Source organism: Marmota monax, unplaced genomic scaffold, assembly GCF_021218885.2.
Source record: "Marmota monax isolate L192 unplaced genomic scaffold, Marmota_monax_Labrador192_F-V1.1 WCK01_AAM20220418_F8-fsc00001, whole genome shotgun sequence".
Lineage (NCBI taxonomy): Eukaryota > Metazoa > Chordata > Mammalia > Rodentia > Sciuridae > Marmota > Marmota monax.
The window spans coordinates 33,509,213-33,522,929 of NW_026693777.1; the positions used below are offsets into that span (position 1 = coordinate 33,509,213).

A 13,717-nucleotide genomic window follows, 5' to 3' on the forward strand; every position below is an offset into this window, starting at 1 on the left:
ACAGACAAAAATCAATATTTTCTTCAAATCTACATCAGCTTTCTATGCACCCTATGGAGTTAGATGATCATTTGCCTGAGTTCTTTTTTTCCCGCATTTTTTATTGGTACATTACAATTGTACATAATGGTGGGATTTGTTGTTACATATTCATACATATACCCAATCTAATAATATAATTTGGTCAATATAATTTCTCAATATTTTCCTTTTTCCTCCCCCCTCCCCTTAATCCCTTTCCTGTATTCTACTAATCTTTCCTCGATCAATTTTCATGAGATTCTCCCCAACTTTGTTTTCCTTTTTCCTCTTTAGCTTTCACATATGAGGAAAAATAGAACCCTTGACCTTCTGAGTTTGGCTTATTTTACTTAATATAATATTCTCAAGTTCCATTTACTTTCTCACAAATGACATAAATTTCATTTTTCTTTATGAACTGAATAAAATTTCATTTTATGTATATATATATATATATATATATATATATATATATATATATACACTATATTTACTTTTTTCCATTCGTCTATTGATGGACTCCAAGGCTGGTTCCATAGTTCAGCTGTTGGGCGTTGTGTTGCTGTAAACATGGATATGCATGTATCACTCTAATATGATGACTTTAATCCCTTAGGATAAATACTGGAGAGTAGTATAGCTGGGTCATGTGGTGCTTCCTTTCCTAGTCTTTTGAGGAACCTCCACACTCATTTTCATAGTGGTTATACTAATTTACAGTTCCACCAACAGTGTTAAAAGTGTTTTTTCTCCACATCCTCTCCAACATTTATTACTGTTTATATCTTTGACGGATGCCTTTCTGACTAGAGTGAGATGAAATCTCAGTGTAGTTTTAATTTGAATTTCCCTAATTGCTAATGATGTTGAATGTTTTTTCATATGTTTGTTGGTAATTTTTATTTCTTCTTTTGAGAAATATTTATTCAATTCATTTGCTCGTTTATTAATTGGGATTTTTCTTTTGTTGTTGTTGTTGTTTCTTGTTTTAGTTCTTTGTGTATCCTAGATATTAATTGTGTCAGAAGAATAGAAACGAAAGATTTTGTTCCATTCTGTACATTCTTTCTTACAATCTTGTTTTCTTTGCTGTTCAAAGTTTTTTTTTTTAATTTGATGCTATCCTATTTATTAACTCTTGACATTATTTCCTGAGCCTCAGGGGTTCTATTGAGAAAGTCATTACCTGCACCTATATACTGGAGTGTTGATTTTACATTTTCTTCTAGAAGTTGCATAGTTTTCTGGTATAATTCCTAGGTCTTTGATTAATGTTGAATTGATTTTTATGTAGGGTGAAAGATAAGGGTCTGGTTTCATTCTTTTGCATGTGGAAAACCAGCTTCCCCAGAACCATTTTAAAAAATGGCTATCTTTCTCCAATGCTTGTTTTTAGAATCTTGGTCAAGAATCATATGTCCTGTGCCTGAGTTCTAGATCACTGATTGTAATTAGAATTTATGTTCCGCACCCCAATCCTTACCCATGCAACAGCCTCAATAATTTCTGATACAACTGAGCCACAGTAGTGCTAGAATTCACTTATCAAAGACAATGAAGCCAAAATAGGGCCAAATATAAAGGGTCCAAGCTCAAGAATCACCAGTTGAAGAACCTGCCATCAGGAACACTCATTTGTATTTTAAGTGAACAATAAATAAACTTCTTTCATATTTGATTTAATTTTGGGGGGAAAAAAAGTTAGTTGCAGAAAAACAATGTGACTGTTTACATCTAATTTGAACATTTTGATTTAAAGAAAACAATCTGTAAATGGCTGCATTGACATGTAATTTGGTGTTTTATTGCCTTCAAAGATCTTATTGTAAAATTATTGGAAGAGGTTGTGGCTCAGTGGTAGAGCACTTGCCTAGCATGTATGAGGCATTAGGTTTCATTCTCAGCACCACATATAAATAAACAAATAAAATAAGTATTCATCAACAACTAATAAAACATAAAATAAATAATTTTTTTAAAAGAGGTCTTTAAAAAAAATATAGGAATAATTAAGGAAATAATTTTTATAGAGACTGAGCACTTACCTGGAGGAAATAGAAAGTGAATGTCAGTAAATAAATTTACCAATAAATCACCATTAGGTCTTATTCAGATATAATTTGTTTTAAAAACTATAATATTATAGCTTTCTGTATTTAAGAAAGCTTCATCATTCTTCCTTTAGTTTAAACTAAAACCTGAAAAGCAGACATAAAAAAAAAACTTATACAGTGGGAAATAGTGTGAAATGGTGGTAGGGTAATGCAAAGGGTTAGAGATGAGCTCCTTAGAGGACATTGAATCAAATGGGCATAGCTACAGAAAAAAAAATTTATAAAGAACTGTCCACCCCAACCCCATTCAATTAACAGCAGTAAGAAAGGAACTATAAGCCCAGCTGCAGGAAGTTGGACCCAGGCTAATTTCAAAAGCTCATAAAGCCTGAAATGGTAAGTAGAGTAAAATTTTTATTAAAGTCAATCACAGAAAACAAAAAGTTATAAATAAAGTTTAATTAAAATGTAGAGTGCTTAAATTTTCTTTTATATATATCACTTTATTAGATATTATAGAATTAAGTTAGATCTATTAACAGAAACAAACTCTTTTTTAATTTTGTATTTGTTCTTTTTAGTTACACATGACAGTAGAGTGTATTTTGACACATTATATATACATGGAGTATAACTTCCCATTCTTGTGGTTGTACATGGTGTGAAGTTACACTGGTCGTGTATTTGTATATGAACATAGAAAGTAATATCTGATTCATCCTACTGTCTTTACTATTCCCATCACTCTTCTTTTCCCTTTATTGTCCTTTGTCTAATACAATGAATTTCTATTCTTCTCCTCCCCCATCCTTATTTTTTGTTAGCACTTGCATATCAGAGAGAACTTTTGGCTTTTGGTATTTTGAGAATTGGCTTATTTCACTTAGTAAGATAGTCTCCAGTTCCATATATTTGCTGGTAAATGCCATAATTTTATTCTTCTTTATGTCTGAATAATATTCTATTGTGAATATATTTATCCATTAATCTGTTGAAGGGCACCCAGATTGGTCCATAACTTAGCTATTGTGAATTGAGCTGCTATAAACATTGATGTGGCTGCATCACTATAATATGCTGATTTTAAGTCCTTCAAGTATAATCCAAGGAGTGTGATAACTGGGTCAAATGGTGGTTCCATTTCAAGTTTTCTGGGGAATCTCCATACTGCTTTCCAGAGTGGTTGCACCAATTTGCAGTCCCACCAGCAATGTATGAATGTACCTTTTTCCCCCACATCCTCGCCAACACTTAATATTGCTTGTATTCTTGATAATTGCCATTCTGACTGGAGTAAGATGAAATCTTAGTTTTGATTTGCATTTTTATAATTGCTAGAGATGATGAACATTTTTTCATATACTTGTTGACTGATCATATTTCTTTTTCTTTGAATTACCTGTTCAGTTCCTTCCCCATTTATCGATTGGGTTATTTGGGGGTGGGGTGTAAGCTTTTTGAGTTGTTGTATATCCTGGAGATTCATTCTCTATCTGAGGTACAGGTGGCAAAGATTTTCTCCCATATCTGTAAGCTCTCTCTTCACACAGAACCAAATTCTTAAAATATTATCTAATTGCTCTATTTCACCTATTTTGGGGTCTGTAGAATGAGTTCCTAACCACCATGGCTTCGCACAATCTGCTCTTTCTGCCTGTCATTTTCTTTCCTTGCAAATAGAAGCTCACCGTCCTTCAGCAGACCACATGCTGGCTTTTAAAACTCCCATGTGGAAATTACATATTATAGTCACCCACACATCTCTGGGCAATTAGGTGTAATCTTTTAACTACACCCAACTTCAAGGTATCAGGGAGATACTGGTTCATGTTGCAAAATACTGATGAACAGACTAAACTAATAGACAGAATAAAAGACTAACAACTACTTCAACCTTTCTTTAAAGCCCCTTTTCTTTATGCAATTCAATATTTCTTAAAATAATGTGAAAAAAAATACAAGTGTAAGTTTATTATAATACTTTAAGCTTTTTTAAGCAAAGGTCCTTTTAACTTAAAAAGCTATAAGGACCATGGGTTCTCATTTCGTATCTAATTAATTTTTTTAAATGAACAAATTTTCTATAGCAAAAAAAATGCAACTTAAAAATATAAGTACTATATACAACCTGCTCCAGAACACTTCTTCCTGGAAAAGGGTCATGTATGTTCTCAAGACCATTGTTAAAGTTTTGACAAAGTTTTAACTTGCTTCCAGAAAGATTTGCTAGCTATTTTGCCAAATTTTATTTCTTCCTTTTAATTTTTTTTTACTAATGTTTCCATCCTTAAATTATTGTGTTTCACAAATACATTGCTGTACCATTCAGAGTTTGGTAAAGGAAACTTAAATGATATTTTTAGCAGAAAGAAATTTAGCACAGGGAATTAAATGCTTGATTAAATCCTTTTATTTTTTAACTAATAGTCATCACTAAAGATGTAACATAATTTTATGACCTTGAGATCATTTACAGTCTCTCAATATCTTATTGTAGATGCTTCAAACTGTCCTGTCCTAGGTATTTGATGATATTTTTCACATATTCCATCATTCCTTCATTCAATCATTCAGTCAAATGTTTGTTGAGCCATCCTCTTCACAATACACTTTTCCATCCACTGTTAACATCATAGAATACAAGTTTCTCCCCAAATGTAATTTATTTAGTGAGCTGGGAAACCACAGAACATTTGAGGTAATATGATGGGTTCCGTGGTAGATATGATGCTTCACTTTTAAGCAGAGGCATCTAGACAAAGTTGGAAATGAGGTTCAAGCTCAGAAGAGGGTAATGAATTTATTAAATATTAGAAGTTTTAGAATAGAAAGGGTATTTGAACTTAGGGCCAGACTGCCTAAGGAACACATCCAAGAAAAGAGAAAAAAATCTAATGTCAGGTCATCAGCAATGCTATAAAAAACATAAAGAAATATATAGGGGATAAGTACAGGATCATAAAAAAGCAAAGTGAGGAAAGGAAAGGACAGAGGAGAACAGATGAATGCACTAATATAAAAGCAAAGAAAATGGAGTTTTCTTTGTATTTTCTTTGAGAAAGTGGTCAGCCTGGTCAAATACCACTAAAAAGTCCAACAAAATAAGAAATCACAGTTTAAAATTTATTTAACCACAAAAAATTAATTTTGACCCTAGCAAAAATTCAACAAAGTTATGAAGGAGGGCAGAATGTTGCAAGTTGAAGAGTGAATGACACTGGGAAGCAGAACAGTGTAGACCACAGGGATGGCTCCAAAGAAAAGAAGAGAGAGAGACTAGGAACTGAAGGAGTTGCTCATTGAAGAAAAAGCTATTAGGTTTTTGGTTTTCATTTTCTATGACAAAAGGATTAAGCAATCAATAGGGAAGGCCAAGGACAGGTCCCTGTGAAGAGATTCAATTTGAACAGGGGATTAAAATGTCTTTTATTGTTATAGGGAAAACAAAAGAAATATGAAGCCAGATCTCTTTTTGTCCTAATGTGTTCAAATCAGCAATAACTATCTCACCTGTCACCTATTATTGGTGATGTGTTAAAGTCAGAAACACAGTAGTACATTGATTCTGTCCCCCAAAGCCTTTTTTTACTTAAGTAATCCATCCACATAGAGAAAAATAATAATAGCAACCTATAATAATTATTTATTTGTAATAGCATTATAAATACTATATTACAATAAATTAATAAGTATACTATACAATAAATTAAAAATGACATTTTATGATAAATAATAAAAAAAACTATTTCCATCCCAAGAAACTCAATTCTCCTCAAGAGAACCACTATTACTAGTTTAAAGAGAAAAATATGTGCACTTACAAATATATGTATAAACACATTTTTATACAAATGTCAACACACCGATCTTGCTCTACAAAAAGTACTTTACTTAGTTCACTTGGTACTATCTCTTAAACATTGTTCCTCATCAGGGTGTGTATATTTAATCTCAATTCTTCTTAAGAGCTATGTCATTTTTCACTCTCTGGGAATACACACCATGATTTATTTAATCAGTCACTTATTAATGGACTATTATTTGCTTCTAGGTTCCAATTATAACAAACATTGTTGAAAGATTGATTATTAGTGTACGTCGATCGAAGTTTGAAAAATATACAAGAATATCTGAAAGTGAAAGTGTTGAGTAGAAAAATGTGAGAACTTTAAATTTTGCTCCATGTAGCCACATTTCCCTCAAAAGAGGTTTCACTGTTTTCTTTATTATTGTCGTTTTTTTCTCTCTATCCTCAGCAGGAAAGCCTGGCTCTTCACATATGCTGCTGATGGTTCAGACTCTTCATCTGACATGACCCATGTCTGCCCTTCAGCTCTCTGTTATGCAAGGCTGATGACCACAAGAAATAAACATCTGATGGGGAAGGCCTGCACCTACTACCCACAGCTATTATTGAACCTCCCTACTCCCCTCACTGTTTTAATATGAGCTTATGATGGATATAGGATCCTTCAGAATTCACTGGATCGGTAGCCAAATAAGGTCATTGCCATAGAACTTCTACCACATCTTTCAAATCATACCTTGGGTGGGGAATTTTCATGTTCTAATTTCTAGGGATGGGCTCTACAATCTAGTATATAGTTTTTTTCCTACATTTAATTACAACGAGTGTAGTACATTTAATTACATACTGTTTCTCTGGCTCATAAAAGCTATATGACATTTAACACAGACTTTGTCATAATTCTATAAACAATTGTGGAAAGTCCCCAAGGAAGTATGTTATCAGCACAGGGCCTAAGTAAGGAAATTATTATTGGTGTTATTATTATTTTTTAAGTTGTATTCAGATGCCAAATACGTGGTAGAATCCCAGGGAATTGTTATACTCTTTGGGGATGTAAGGCTTATTAAAAGCCCAAAAGTTTGGTTTGGACACATACAATTAAAAACAAAATATGATTATAATTGATTGTCTACCCAAGTGAAATAGCAGGCCATTAATTAGCTTTAAATTCTGGTCACATTAGTTTAAACAGAGATTTCCTGCCATGCCATGATCTTCTAAGACCATGAGACACTGGAAGTATGCTCAAGGGGAACTGTGGGATTCTCAAAGGATCCTGATAATACAATTAATTTTAATTCACCTTCTTCTTAAAGTTAATTGGAGAGCTTACAACACATTCGAGGAAAAGAGAAGGAGCTTAATTCTGGCATCAAATAATTCAACAGCCCAGAACCTCAGCCTAAAGATAGCAAATTTTCAAAAATGCAAATTTTATTATATCACTTTCTTATATTCAGTCCTCAAGTGTTGGTTCTCCCCTGTAGGATCCAGGTCTACCTTGCTAGCATATATATGTAAGTTCCTACATTCCTAACGTTGTCTCTTTTCAGGATTCCACATGCATTCTGAAGTAGGACAGAAGAGGCTGGACACCCGAAGAATTTTCAGGAAGCAGGTTTATTGGCTGAAGATGGACGGTCCAGAGTGTGGCTCATGCCTGAAACATTCTCTGGACTGAGATTTTGGAAATTCTTTTAACTTTATACCCAGTTGTGTCAGTGGGGTGGCAAGAGCTTGGAGGTTCACATAACAAGTGCTCTCTGTTCTATCCCCTAGATCAGACACAGGTTTCACAAATTTTTTACCAAAAAAAACAGAGATGATATATTTTTGTACAACAAGTTTGCAGACTCAACTCTATCACCCCTTTTGTGTATAAACCTGGCATTTACAAGAAAGAGACAGCTTCAAACCACAATGACTTCTGCAGACATCCCACCTGCTGATACTCTTGTAAAAATATTTCTGACAAGAGGAGAAGCTTATTTATGGCAAGGGTCCTCTGGATGAGGGTCTCTGACCTGTTCCAATTCTACACACAGTTGGGCATTAGGGCCCCCTGTATACTACTCCTTCTACAGGTACTAATACATCTTCCGCCACCCTCCCTGCCTTCTATCAGAACAACTTTGGCACTCAAAGCTGAGCTCAAATGTCAGCTTCTTAGGTTGGGGATGTATCTCAGTTGTAATGTGTTCAAGGTCCTGGGTGCAATTCCCTGTACTTAAAAAAATCAGCTTCTGTGAAACATTCTCTGACATTTAACACCTACCCTCTATTCTCAGTATGAACTTCTCTTTGCTTCTATGGTACCATATACTTTCCTCTCTTAGCATCTGCTTTGATTATTGTTAACACATCTGTACTTGCATAAGCCAGAAGTGTCTTAAAAACAAATTTTTTAAAAAAAAGTGATCAATACCAACTATACCACTTGGTACATGACTGGAGTTTAAGAAGTTTTGACTGCTCAGGAGTTTCATGTTTAAAAACACAAATCTATTGATCTACATCCCACCATGAATGAGATGGAAGAGTAGGCCATAGAACTCTGTCAGCTCCCAGTGAAGCTCCTTTCCTTTCCCATCCTCTCAACCTTTCTTTGTCCCCATGACAATCTTCTGGGTAAAGCATCACTCCAAATTCCATTGTGCACCTTTCCTCAAGATGGCCTGATCTTACTCTATTGAAAGTAGGAAAAGATTTTTCTGGCTCCTTTTGGTGCTTCCAGGATTTTATTCCTCCCTCCTCTATAAAAACTATGTTTTAAAGTTTAATCATCCTTTGGGATAAAAAGACAGAAGGAGAATGAAGGACACACAATAAGTCATATAATCAAGATTATTTATGAAAGCTCTCATTATCCTAAGCCTACCTCACCATTCTCCCATTCTCCAAGGATAACCTAAGATGCCTCAGAGGTGCACTAACATTGTCTAGTTACATGTATGGCTACTGTGCTCTCAAATTGTGGCTAGTCCAACTTGACATGTGCTCTAAGTATAAAATTTACAACAAATTCCCAAGACATTGTGAAAAAAAAAATGAATGCAAAATACCTTTGGAATAATTTGGTGTTGATTACATGTCAAAATGATATTTTGATGTATTAAACTAATAGATGATTCAAATTAATTTCAGGATGTTTTTTAAAATTTTTCTGGGGTATCTAGGAGATTTTAAATGACATGTATTGCTTGCATTGGGCCTCACTTAATATTCTCCTGGGCAGTTCTGCTTTAGCCTTCATATGTCCTTAACCTAGAGGCAGGGGTTGGCTCTCCTCCCACTTAAGCCCAGATACATCAGATTGTTACCCACAGTGGAGGAGGCTATGGATCCAAGACAGAGCCAGCCTGCTCAACCAGGCAGTGTTTCTGACCTTCAGAGACTCTGCCTTTCAGACCTGAAGAATGAACAACACTGGCCAGTCTTCAGCGAATTTGTTCATGTTCCAAGAGTTGAAACACCTTTGTAGACTTGATCTTACATTTTATCCCAGAACCCAAAATGACTCCTTTCCTTCATTTTACCCCTGGTAGTAGTACATCTAACAATTTTGTGCAATGGAATAAAATAAACTGCCTGAGATAGAGGCCTCCGAGGAAGGCAGATGGCTGCCTCATTGAAGCCATTCTCTCTGTCATCAGAAAGCAAAGCAAAGAGACACCAAGGAGGGCAGAATGCTGCTGGAGTTGGGAAGAAAGAAGCAGTCAAGATCTGATGAGAAGACTCTGCCTTTTTTTTACCTTTTTTTATTGAGGAAAATCCATAACAGCAACATCAGGAAGGAAAAAGTGAGCACACACAGACAAGATTACAGCTGTGGAGGCTACTAGAGAAGAGTAAAGTGGACATGTTAATAAAATAATAATCCCAAACGATTGATGTTGGTAATGTACTTTGATTTTACAAACATAGTACATGAGATTTCTTATTTGATCCACATAAAACAACAATAAATACCCTTTTAAAATATGAGTATGAGAGTTTACTTGCTAAAGTGAAACCAGAAGGCAATCATAATTATTTTTTGCTATGAATCAGATTTTTAGCATAAATCTACCAGAAGACAAGTGAATAAGGAGGAATATGGCAAAAATAACTTTTTTGTTTGAATTTATACAGATCTCCTTGAATAACCAAAACAGGTTTTTTCTTTAAAAATTAGCACTTTTGTCTCTTTTTCTTCCTGGCTTCCTGAGGATTGGCTCCAACATAAATGATACAGTAACTATCTAGACCAGGAAGTACATGACCAACCGACTACTTCAGAGGAAAGAAATGGTCTTTGATATCCTCCACCCTGGGAAGGCAGCAGTACCTAAGACAGAAATTCAGAGGAAGCTAGCCAAAATGTACAAAACCACACCAGATGTTACCTTCGTGTTTGGATTCAGAACTCATTTTGGAGATAGCAAAACAACTGGCTTTGACATGATTTATGTTTCCTTGGATTTTTCAAAAAAAAAAAAAACAAATCTAGACTGGCAAGACATGACTTGTATGATAAGAAAAAGACAACAAGAAAACAGCAAAAGGAACATAAGAACAGAATTAAAAAGTTCAGCAGGACTTCGAAGGAAAATATTGGTGCTGGTAAAAAGCTAAAGGAGGGAAGATTCTTTTATTTTTAATAATTAATTATTTTTTATTTATTTTTTGATTTTTAAAAAAAATAAATGACAGCATAATGCATTACAATTCTTATTACACTTATACAGCACAATTTTTCATATCTCTGGTTGTATATAAAGTATATTGACACCAATTTTTGTCTTCATACATGTACTTTGGATAATGATGTTCATCACATTCCACCATTCTGCTAATCCCCTGCCCCCTCCTATCCCTCCCACCCCTCTGCCCTATCTAGAATTCATCTATTCCTCCCATTCTCCCCCTCCCTACCCCACTAAAGGAGGGAAGATTCTGCGATGACTTTGTATTCAGTAACTGAAAATTTTCATGAGAGGATTAATAAACTGTAAAAACTTCAAAAAGTAAAAATCAACACTTTTTTCTTCATGGAAACAATAGGAATAGGATCATCATTTAAAATTCAAAAAGAAGTAAAAAAACACTGGTGTTCATACTTCTCAACAATAACTAATATATTTTGAGGCAATTATTATTAATAATAAGTTATATTTATTGAGGGCCAGGCACTACTATAAATGCTTTCATGTAATAACTCATTTAATGCCAAATACTTTATTATATAGAAATGATATTAGGATAGTCTCCAATTGAAGTTGGGAAAACAGACTAAAAACAATTTGAGTAATTTGCCTAAAGTCAGTCAATAAGAGATACGGACAAGTTTTAAAATTAAGTAAGCAGTCTGAATCTAGGGTTTTTATCTGTTTGATTTATAGCTTTTTTTCCTATGTATATTTTTCTGAGAATGAGATTAAACTGTATACAGTTCTATTTTTTATATGACTTGAAAGCATCATATTTATTGCTGACTTTTTCTTTCTTTATGAGAGTAGTGTCATAATTATCATGTCACTACTAATCATAGACTTGTTTATATTATAAATGCCACAATTTTCAGTCACCCTCATAATTCAGGACTCTTGTCTTGAAATTAGATATTAGGATATAGTAAAGCTGCTTCTGTTTGGATTAATTTGCTATTTTATCCACTATGGCAAGTTGAGGACATTATTTTATGGCTGACCAGTGTAAGTGTAAATAAAAAGAGTCATAGAGACAAGATGCAGAGGCAGGAAAGATGGCAGAATGACAGAGAGGCCAAACTGCCAAGCTTTATTTATATCAATAGGTTACTTTAGTAATGCTATAACTACATTATTTTTTGGTGTTCCTTTATTCCCAGGAGCTAATGTCTGAGATCAAGATCCAGGCTGATAAGACTCAAGCACATAGCCTCTGCACAAAGGACATTACCATAGCAACTAGATACTGCACCTATATTAGTTATCTTACTAGCTTCTAGGAGAAACTGCAGGACATTCTAAGGGTAGGAAACAGAGTGCCTGTTACCTACCCCACACCCACTCCCACTCCCGGAAGTCTGCTCACCAGAGGAACATTTCCCTGTATATTTCCACAGTCAGAATCCCTACAGACCAGTTACCAAAAGACCATCAAAACCACATTAACTTCTCAGGACCTGCTTTGCTACTTATCAAGACATCCTCAAAGTCACCAAATAACCATGATTCCAGCTGTAGTCTTTAATATTTTTACATTTATATTTCTTCACACTAAGTTATTCCATAATATTCTGACACACACAAAAAAATTTTTAAAAGGCAAGAAGAGTAGGAGTCTGGATTTGCAGACTAAATGTACTTTTGTACCCTTTCCATGTTATGCATGTAATTCATTCTCTAAACTCTATATAATTCATAAGTTATTTCTGCTGCTGTCTTCAATATCTTTTTTGTATTGATCAGGAAGTTTTGTGAGCATATTCTTGCCTCTCTTGGGCACCTCAACTTCGCCTTATAATTTCCCTAAGAATATCAAGGTGTTATATATGAAAAATAGATAATACATCAATTATCCAATTTTTCTGCAAAACTTTTTCATATTATTTCATATGGCTGAATATTCAGAAGTAAAATTATTATGTCAAGTGTATTATGATACATAGTACCATCACTTTTAAAATAACTGCTCCAATTTGTTCTTTTACCAGCATATACATACATTTTTATCTTTTTAACTGACACATAAAAATTATACATATTTATAAGATACCATGTGATGTTTCAGTATGTTTATACATGGTGTAATATTTAAATATGGGTAAAACATGTCTTCTCAGATATTGATTATTTCTTTGTGGTGAAAAATTCCAAAAATTTTTTCCATTATCATTTTTACTTGAAATATACATTATCATTATCTATAGTTAATCTACTGTGTAGTAGAACACCAAAAGTTATTTCTTCTAACTTAGTATTTGTTTACCAGGCTCTCCTCATTCCTCCCTCCTTTCTGCTCTTCCTTAATCTCTTACATCCACCATTCTAATCTATTTTCTAGATCAATATTTTAAAATTTCATGTATATATGAGATCATGCGGTATTTTATTCTTGTGCCTGTCTTATTTCACTTAACATGTATTTCAGTTATTAGATAAAAAAATTAATTTTTGTTCAAAATTTCGGCTTTTTATTGCTAATGAGGTTGGATATTATTAATGCTTAAGAATTTATATTTCTACTTATGTTGTTTCCCATATACTTTCTGCCAGTTTATTTATAGAGAAATATATTTCTTCTGTTGATGAAAGTAAGTCTAATGGTGTGAGAAATATTTAAGTTGGTTGGTTCACTCAATATGCTTCTCATTTCCCTCTGATAGAAGCTGGACAACTAAAATTCTTCTTCTAGACTCCTGCAGTTAGAGAAGGCCATGTGTTGCAATTCTAGCCCAGGAGATGTAAGCAGACCCTCCCTATGCTGTATTGCTATTGTTTTCTTTCTGCCTGTATGATGGTTGGAGTTGCAATAGTTATTAATAGACACTGCAGAACAGAACAGTGGGGGGAAAAAGAACAAAACAGCTGGTCTCTTGGTAATATAACTGAGTCACACTATCAGAAACACACCACCAGACTTCTTGTTTCATGGTTAATACCCTTGAAGCAAACTCCACTTTTTACTTGGGTTTTCTTTATTCCAAGTGAAAGTCAAATTTGATAAGATAGATGTAAGCACTTTCTGTGTTACACTGACAGCACATGTTCTCACAATTCATGAAATAACCTACCTTATGTAATCTCAGAAGAACTTTTTCCATTCTGATGTTGATGTACATATTGATATTTTTCTTTATGATTCCTCA

General features: G+C 34.0%; 1 pseudogene; it reads left to right on the top strand.

Moving 5' to 3' along the window:
* The first annotated feature begins 10,113 nt into the window (after positions 1-10,113).
* On the top strand, positions 10,114-10,526 carry LOC124104764 (small ribosomal subunit protein eS24-like; annotated as a pseudogene).
* Positions 10,527-13,717: the final 3,191 nt, after the last annotated feature.